This window comes from Cetorhinus maximus, unplaced genomic scaffold, assembly GCF_964194155.1.
Source record: "Cetorhinus maximus unplaced genomic scaffold, sCetMax3.hap1.1 HAP1_SCAFFOLD_502, whole genome shotgun sequence".
In the NCBI taxonomy this organism is placed as follows: domain Eukaryota; kingdom Metazoa; phylum Chordata; class Chondrichthyes; order Lamniformes; family Cetorhinidae; genus Cetorhinus; species Cetorhinus maximus.
Window position 1 is genome coordinate 76,744 of NW_027596444.1, and position 8,786 is coordinate 85,529.

The window sequence follows — 8,786 nt, forward strand, 5'->3', positions numbered from 1 at the left end:
ATAACCTGGCCTCCATAGCCTTCTGTGGCAATGAATTCCATAGATTCACCACTCTCTGGCTAAAGAAGTTTCTCCTCATCTCTGTTCTAAAGGGTCTTCCCTTTACTCTGAGGCTGTGCCCTTGGGTCCTTGTCTCTCCTACTAATGGAAGCATCTTCCCAAAAGGCTCTATCCAGGCCTTTCAGTATTCTGTAAGTTTCAATCAGATCCCCCCTCATCCTTCTAAACTCCATCGAGTATAGACCCAGAGTCCTCAAACGTTCCTCATATGTTAAGCCTTCCAACCACTGGCTCTCCTTTGTTTAATCTATTCATTACCTCCTCAAAGAATTCTAACAGATTTGTCAGGCATGACCTCCCCTTGATGAAACCATGCTGACTTTGCCCTATTTTACCATGCACTTCGAAGTATTCTGAAATCTTATCCTTAATAATGGACTCTAAAATCTTACCAACGACCGAGGTCAAGCTAATCGGCCTGTAATTTCCAGTCTTTTGCCTCACTCCCTTCTTAAACAGGGGGGTTACATTAGCGATTTTCCAGTCCTCTGGGACCCTCTCTGACTCCAGTGATTTCTGAAAGATCACCACTAACGCCTCCACTATCTCTTCAGCTATCTCCTTCAGAACTCTGGAGTGTAATCCATCTGGTCCAGGTGATTTATCCACCTTCAGACCTTTCAGTTTTCCTAGCACCTTCTCCTTGGTAATGGCCACCATACTCACCTCTGCCCCCCGACTCTCTTGAACTTTGGGGATGTCACTCGTGTCTTCCACTGTGAAGACTGACGCAAAGTACCTATTCAGTTCCTCCGCCATTTCTTTGTTCCCCACTACTACTTCTCCAGCGTCATTTTCCAACGGCCCAATGTCCACTTTTGCCTCTCTCTTACCCTTTATATATCTAAAAAAACTCTTGCAATCTTCTTTTATATTACTGGCTAGTTTACCCTCATATTTAATCTTCTCCCTCCTTATTTCTTTTTTAGTTGTCCTCTGTTGGTCTTTGTAGGCTTCCCAATCCCCTGATTTCCCACTGCTCTTCGCCGCATTGTATGCTTTCTCTTTAGCTTTTATGCTGTCCCTGACTTCCCTTGACAGCCATGGTTGCCTCGTCCTCCCTTTGGTATGCTTCTTCTTCCTAGGGATGAATTTTTGCTGTGTCTCCCAAATTACTCCCAGAAACTCCTGCCATTGCTGTTCCACTGTCTTTCCTGCTAGGCTCATCTCCCAATCAATTCTGGCCAGCTCCTCCCTCATGCCTCTGTAGCTGCCTTTATTCAACTGTAATACCGTTACATCTGATTCCAGCTTTTTCCTCTCAAATTGCAGGGTAAATTCTATCATATTATGGTCACTTCCTCCTAAGGGTTCCTTCACCTTAAGTTCCCTTATCAAATCTGCCTCATTACACATCACTAAATCTAGAATTGCCTGTTCCCTAGTGGGCTCCACCACAAGCTGCTCCAAAAAGCCATCTCGTAGACATTCCACAAATTCCTTTTCTTGGTTACACACCCAGTTGCACTACCCTGCCTATCTTCAATTTACAGAGGGAGTTTCCTTTATAAATGTGCACATATTGCAAGGAAATAATTAATTCTCAAATATTAACTTTTATCAAAAGCTAAGTATGCGGATGCTGGAAATCTGAATTAACAACAGAAAATGCTGGAAATACTCAGCAAGTCAGACAGGACCTGTGGAGAGAGAAACAGAGTTAATGTTTCAGACCAATGACTTTTAATCAGAACTAGAAAATGTTAGATATGTAATAAGTTTTAAGCAAGTGGAAGGGGAGAAGGTAGGCAAAAGAACAGAAGGAAATGTCTGTGTAGGGTCAAAGACCGGAGAGATTCAATGACAAAGATCGTGGAATGCCAAAGGCAGTGGGCGGAATCGTCCGCTCCTGTTTGCAGGGGGCATCATAGCGGGCGGGAGTGGAAAATATCGAGAGATTGCAAAATTCGGTTTCACGTCGTCATAAATCCAGTTTGCGATCGTCCATTCCACCCGTCAATGGTGGGCGTGTTTCCCCCACCACACCACAGGAACCTAATTTCAATACTTTAGCATCTCATTATAAGATAAGAACTGGAATCACCCCCAACGCTGGATCATCCAGGCACACTGCCGACGTGTTTCACAACTGTACATAAGTGATGTGCACCTGGCCGGCTGCACTTCACTCGGGACTTCGAGGTTTGTTTGCCTCCCTTGCTTCGGGCAGCACTCACAGTCATCAGCACCAGGCCTCACAGACAGCACCACATCACTTTTAGGGAGGCTCACGGGCAGGTCTCTACCTACCAGTCCAGCCACATGTGGGAGGCTTTTCAACGGCTGCAAGGCTAGGGCTTTCTTGGGGAAGGGGGAGAAGTGGCCTCAGGCAAGGGAAGAGGCTGCAGGGCGAGGGCTGTACTGGGGAAGGGGGGTAACCCAGGGTGTGTGTGTGGGGACACATGTTGATCTGTGCAAGTGGCCTCAAGGTGGTGAGGGCTGAGGAGGCAGCTTCCAGAGGAGATGAGGCCAGATGGAGATGTGAGGGTGTGTGTGAGAGAGTGAGTGGTGATGTCCCTTGAGTTGGCAGTGAGTGAGATGCCAGTGAATGTGTGATGACCCTGTGAGTGTGAGAGTTTAGAGTGAGGAGGTGGTTGCTTTAACCTGGTAGCACGGATGAGATCATTCATCCTCTTTCCACATTGGATGACCAGCCTCTTCTGTGCAGTGTTGGTATTGATCACCACTGCCACTGCCTACCAAGCCGGAGTGGTGATATTGCTGGACCTCCTGCGGCCAGAGCTGGGGTGAAGGATATCACGGTGGGCCTCCCAAAGGCATTCCAGTGACAGGTCACTGAACCCCCCTCAGCTTTCAAGGCCGTGTCTTCACTGGAGCAGTCCTGGGCTGCAAACATTGAGAACTGTGTGTGTAGCTGCAGTTTAGATATGGCCCCCGGAGTGAGGAAATGCTGAGGTAACGGTGTGGTGGGCGATTCAGAGACCGCCCGCCAGCGAGACAGCGAGTTTCCTGTGGCTGCATAATTAATGAGGTGGGAAGCGGATAATATGGTGCAAAAACCCACCATTGTGGGCGGCGGGTAAAATATGGTTTCTCATGCCCGCTACCACACTTAGGGAAATTCTGGGATGATTTCCCCCCTGTAGTTCTGAGACAAGTAAAGAAACAAGACATGTGTCTAGAGGAGGTGTAAATAGTAGAGTGATGAATAGTGGCTGTCCGAAAGCATAAAAAGAGAGGGAAACAAAGGACCACAGACCTTCTGAGCATTTCCAGCGCTTTCTGTTCTATTAACTTTTAACTTTTGCCTGTTAGATACATTCCTGTTAAAGGGACAACTTGAATGGAAAGGACTTTAAGGACATAAGAAGAGGAGCAGGAGTGGGCCATTTGGCCCCTTGAGCCTGCTTTGCCATTAAATTTGATTTCAGTCAGCCAGTATCAGCTGATAAGGAGAGGCCATAATCTGTACAGTGAACCCTCCGAGGGGGGCTGTGTGACATGCCCTGTAACCATCTCCAGCTGAATAAGGTAATTGACAGTTTGGTCAAGGTGAAGGCTTCGGCGGGGATCAGGGGGAGGTAATGATTCGTGTTAAAACTGAAGCGATTGAAGCTAATTGGATGAAGTACTGGGGCTCAGAGTGAAAGAAAGGTATAAGACGAAAAGGTTACAGTAGGTAGCTCAGAATTCAGAGAAGCTTGAACCCTGTGACACGGTGAATTCTCATAAGTCTGACTCAAACTATATGTGAGACTATTGGTAAGAATACTAATTAGGTGCCTTAATTCCAAACAAAGCAAAGGCAGCCTTTGAATCCTGTTAACCTATGAAATAAATTATAAACTTTCTAAGAACATCCATTCACTGACATTAGGGACTTGGAATGGAGATGGATGGACACACTCTCCAACTGCCTTCCCAATCCCCTATTCTGTGTCCTTCCCTACTCTTCCTCCCAGTGCCTCTCCTATGCATTCCCACCATTCCATATATCTTTCAATCCCTTTCCCTTCTCTGCTGCCTCGCCCCATTTCATTCTGTGCCTGCTGCTTCCCCCACCCACTCACCTCCATTACTTGCCCCTCGCCTATCCCAACACCTGCCCTCTCCTTCCCTATCCTACTATCTACCCTCATCAGCATCTCACCTCCTTCTCTGTCCCACCTCCTCACATCCCACCTCCTCCCCCCCCCGGCCAAAGCTACCAAACCCCTGAATCCACTTGCCACACCAGCCTGATCCAAAAATCTGGCTGTCCAGCACTGACTGACTGTGGACTGTGGAAACCTTCACTGCATCCACCCCTCCCTCCTGCTCTTTCTTCCTTTCCCCCAGATCCTGAGCTACAAGGCAGCCAGCAGCTGGAGGTCATACAGGAAAATGGCCAGAATTTCCATCTAGGCTGGGGAGCAGGAAGTGCTGGATAGAAGAGAAAAATCGTAGAATCCTATAGGTTACAAAGAAGTGTCCATGCCACCTGGCGTGCCCATGTCAGCTTTTTGCAAGAGCAAGTCAGCTGGTCCCACCCTCTGCCCTTTCCCAATAGCCCCGCAATTTTTATTTCCCTCCCGGTACTTATCCATTTCCCTTTCGAAAGCCATGCTTGACCCTGCCTCTATCGCACTCTCGGGCAGCGCATTCCAGATCCTAACCACTCGCTACGTGAAAAAGGTTTTCCTCATGTCGTCATTGCTTCTTTTGCCAATTACCTTAAACTGCGCCCTCTGGTTCTCAATCGTTCTGCCAATAGAAACAGTTTCTCCCGATCGACTCTGTCCAGACTCCTCATGATTTTTGAACACCTCCAGCAAGTCTCATCTCAACCTTCCCTTCTCTGAAGGGAACTGCTGCAGCTTCTCCAATCTATCCACATAACTGAAGTCCTGTATCCCTGGGACCATTCTCATGAATCTTCTCCATCCTCTCTAAAGCCTTCAGATCCTTCCTAAAATGTGGTGCCCAGAATTGGACACAATACTTCAGTTGAGGCTGAATAAGTTATCTTTTATAAAGGTTCACTGTAACTTTCTTGCTTTTATACTTAATAAGCGAAATTTAATGCCCACCCCCATTGGGGGGGTGGAGTTTGGTGGTGGAGGGGCATTTAATTGGGCGGGAGGGTGGAGAGTGGGGTCCCCTCCACCTTCTCTCATGCAAGCCAATTAAGTCATGGCTGGAAGGCTTGTGGACGGCCTTCCTACCCCACAGCTAATTAAGACCCCTAAGTGGGCAGTTAATGTCCACTTAAAGCTCTCATCCTGCCACTGCTGGTATTTACCCAGCAGCACGTGGGGTCTCACCACGTGGAAAGCCTGAAAAGCAAACCCATGCGAGGTTGCTTGTGGCTCCCAGAGTGGCAGTGTGAGGTGGGGTGGGGGCCCTCACTCAAAGGCAACTAGTGCCTGATCCAGGGACTCAGCATCGGGATAGGGGAGCCCGCCTGAGAGCCAACCCCTGCCCTTGCTGCCAACACCTCTCCCGGCAAACCCCCACCCAGCGATGTCCCTCCTGCCATCACTAACCTGTGACCTGGGTCCATTGGCAATCCTGGGCTTTGATGGGTGCATTACCAGCAGTAGCCACTGCCTCCTTGGTGGTGCTGCTGAGCAATGAAGAACTGCTGGTCTCTGATTGGCTGGCAGCTCTTAGCAGGCGGGATGTCTGCTTCCGGTTTCCTTCATCTCAGGAAAGGCCCACCACTGCCCAGTTAAGTGCCCGGTTGGCATTCAATGTGGCAGGCCATCCTGAAAAGAGGCAACTTGGAGCTTTCGCCAGCTCCCCAGCCAGCAGGCGAGACCCCCCCTCACCTACATTAAATTCCACCCTATGCCTCTATTTATAAAGTCCAGGAGCCCATGTGCCTTATTAACTGCTTCCTCAACCTGCTCTGCCACATTCAATGGTTTGTGCGCATATGACCTATGGCCCCTGTTCCTGCACCTCCTTTAGCATTGAAACCTTTTCTTTATACTTCTTACCAAAATGTGTCATTTCACACTTCTCGGTGTCAAATTTAATCTGTCATAGAGTCATCGAGGTCATCTGCCAGGTGTCCGTCCATTCCACCAGCCAGTCTATGTCCTTTTGAAGTCTATCGCTCTTCCCAGTTCGCAATACCTCCAAGTTATTTTGTCACCTGCAAGTTTTAAATTGTGTCCTGTACACTCATTAATATAGATCAAGGAAAGCAGTGGTCCTAGTACGAACCCCGGGGAACCCCCGCTGTCTACCATCCCTCAGCCTGTAAGACAACTGTTCACCACCTCTCTCTGCTCCATGTGACCTGACCAGCGTCACATCCATGACCGCTTTGCGGAATACCTTCAGTCTGTCCACAAGCATGACCCAAACCTCCCTGTCGCTTGCCATTTCAACACTCCACCCTGCTCTCATGCCCACATGTCCATCCTTGGCCTGCTGCATTGTTCCAGTGAAGCTCAACGCAAACTGGAGTAACAGCACCTCATCTTCCAACTAGGCACTTTACAGCCTTCCGGACTTAACATTGAGTTCAAAAACTTCAGACCATGAACTCTCTCCTCCATCCCCACCCCCTTTCCAATCCCCTATTTTCCAATAATTTATCATTTTTAAAAATATATATATTTTTTATATATATATTTTTCTTTTCCCACCTATTTCCATTATTTTTAAATGTATTTCCATTATTGTTTTATCTCTACCTTTTAGCCTATTTCAATCCCTTCCCCCCAACCCCACCCCTACTAGGGCTATCTTGCTCATCCTGCTTTCTACACTTAATGTCATCATTAGCACATTCCTCAGGTAATATCATCACCGCCAACACCCCTTTGTCCTTTTGTCTATGACATCTTTGGCAATCTCTTCTTTGCCTCCACCTATCGCTGGCCCTCTACCCAGCTCTACCTGTCCCACTCCCCTTCAACCAGCTTATATTCCACCTCATTTCTATATGTCTTAGTTCTGATGAAGGGTCATACGGACTGGAAACGTTAACTGTATCCCTCTCTGCAGATGCTGTCAGACCTGCTGAGTTTTTCCAGGTATTTTTGTTTTTGTGTCACACCCATGCCTCCACTTTTATTCAACAGAAAACATGATGGGAATAGTGTGACAGAAGAATAACTGGGACAAGGAAAGTGTGACAACCACAGCAAATAAATGTTTCCTAACAGGAAGTGATGGATGTTAGAGGATATTAAAAATGTTATACTTTGGACCCTTGCACTTCAACCTGCAGGAGAAACAACATTCTCACAACATCAGTTCTGTCTGAGCTTATGTCAGAAGCAGAACCTGGTGTGGTTGCAGAGTTTCTCAGAGCTCTGGGTAGGACAGGAGCTTTATGCAAAAGAGAGCTCCCTCCACTCAGCTCCACCAATGAGCTTCACCCTTTACAAGAACAACAGCTTGCATTTATATAGCACCTTTAATGTCGCAAAGCCTCCCAGGGTACAGTATGTGCTGTGGCCAGGCTTTTGGACTTTGAGGTATTTGGCACATAACCTCAGCCTAAACTAAACTCATTTTGCTTCAAATCCCAGTCAATTGTAATAACTGCGCATACAGTCTAAGATGTTTAAAGCGAAAGGACTTGCATTTATATAGCACCTGTCACAGCTCATAATATCCCAAAGCGTTTTGAAACAAGAGAATTACTTCTGAAGTGTATTCACTGCTACTATGTAGGAAAAGTGGCAGCCAATTTATACACAGCAAGTTCCCACAAACAGCAATGAGATAAGTGATCAGAAAACTTGTTTTAGTGATGGTGGTTGAGAGATAACTATTGGCCAAGACGCTGAGGAGAACTCCTCTGCTCTTCTTTGAATATTGTTATATGATCTTTTACATCTTAATTACTCACATCAGTTGTGCTTCAGTCTTTCCTTCAAAGTTAATAGTGTGGAGGTAATAGAAACAGAAAATTATGCACACACACCTCACATCTGTCAGCACCTCGACAGAGAAAAAGCCCATGAATGATTCAAACAAGAGACTAAGATGACAAGAACTCTCTACTTGTCTTATCTTTTTTCAGCTGATGACTGGGTATCTAGAAAATTTCGTGCATTTCCATTTCCAGAAGAATCTCAGGCAGTGGTGAGAAAGCAGGTGGACTTGATCAATCTGTCAAACCGAGGCAGAATTACTAAGCCGTTATCTACTGTTGAAGCATCTCATGTGCTTAATAGTTTCATTGAGGATCTCAGCTTCAGGTGAGTAACTTGCTTTCAAATTTTGTTTACTTCAGAAGAATTCACATGGAATGTTCCATCTTGATTTCCTCCATCGCTTCTCTTCAATTGCCTCTCCTCTTCAAGCTATTGAGGATTGTGAGGTTAATGGTTTGGGTATAAACCATCCCATTAGTCCCCACCCCCACACCCCCCAACAACCTCAGCAGCTACATCTTTCCATACTTTGACAAACGGTATCCATCATGCACAAGCTCAGACAGTGGGGATTGGTAGACTGTCCAACCGTGTGGTGCATCACAATAGAACCTAGTCTTATCTTAACTTGATGTCTGCACACACACACACACAGTAAAACATCGCCGGGATCATGCTCAGTGCTGGGAAGCCTGCCTGATTCAACTTTCCAGACTAATTGTGTTGTCTTTATTGTTGTATATTTTATATCTTGGATCTATGCAGAGATGACACTAGTTTCTAGTGTGCAGGAACTTTATTTACAGAACTTTATGCAATGCCTTAAAATATTTAAATCACTGGGTCAAAATCCTGGAACTCCCTCCCTAACAGCACTGTGGGTGT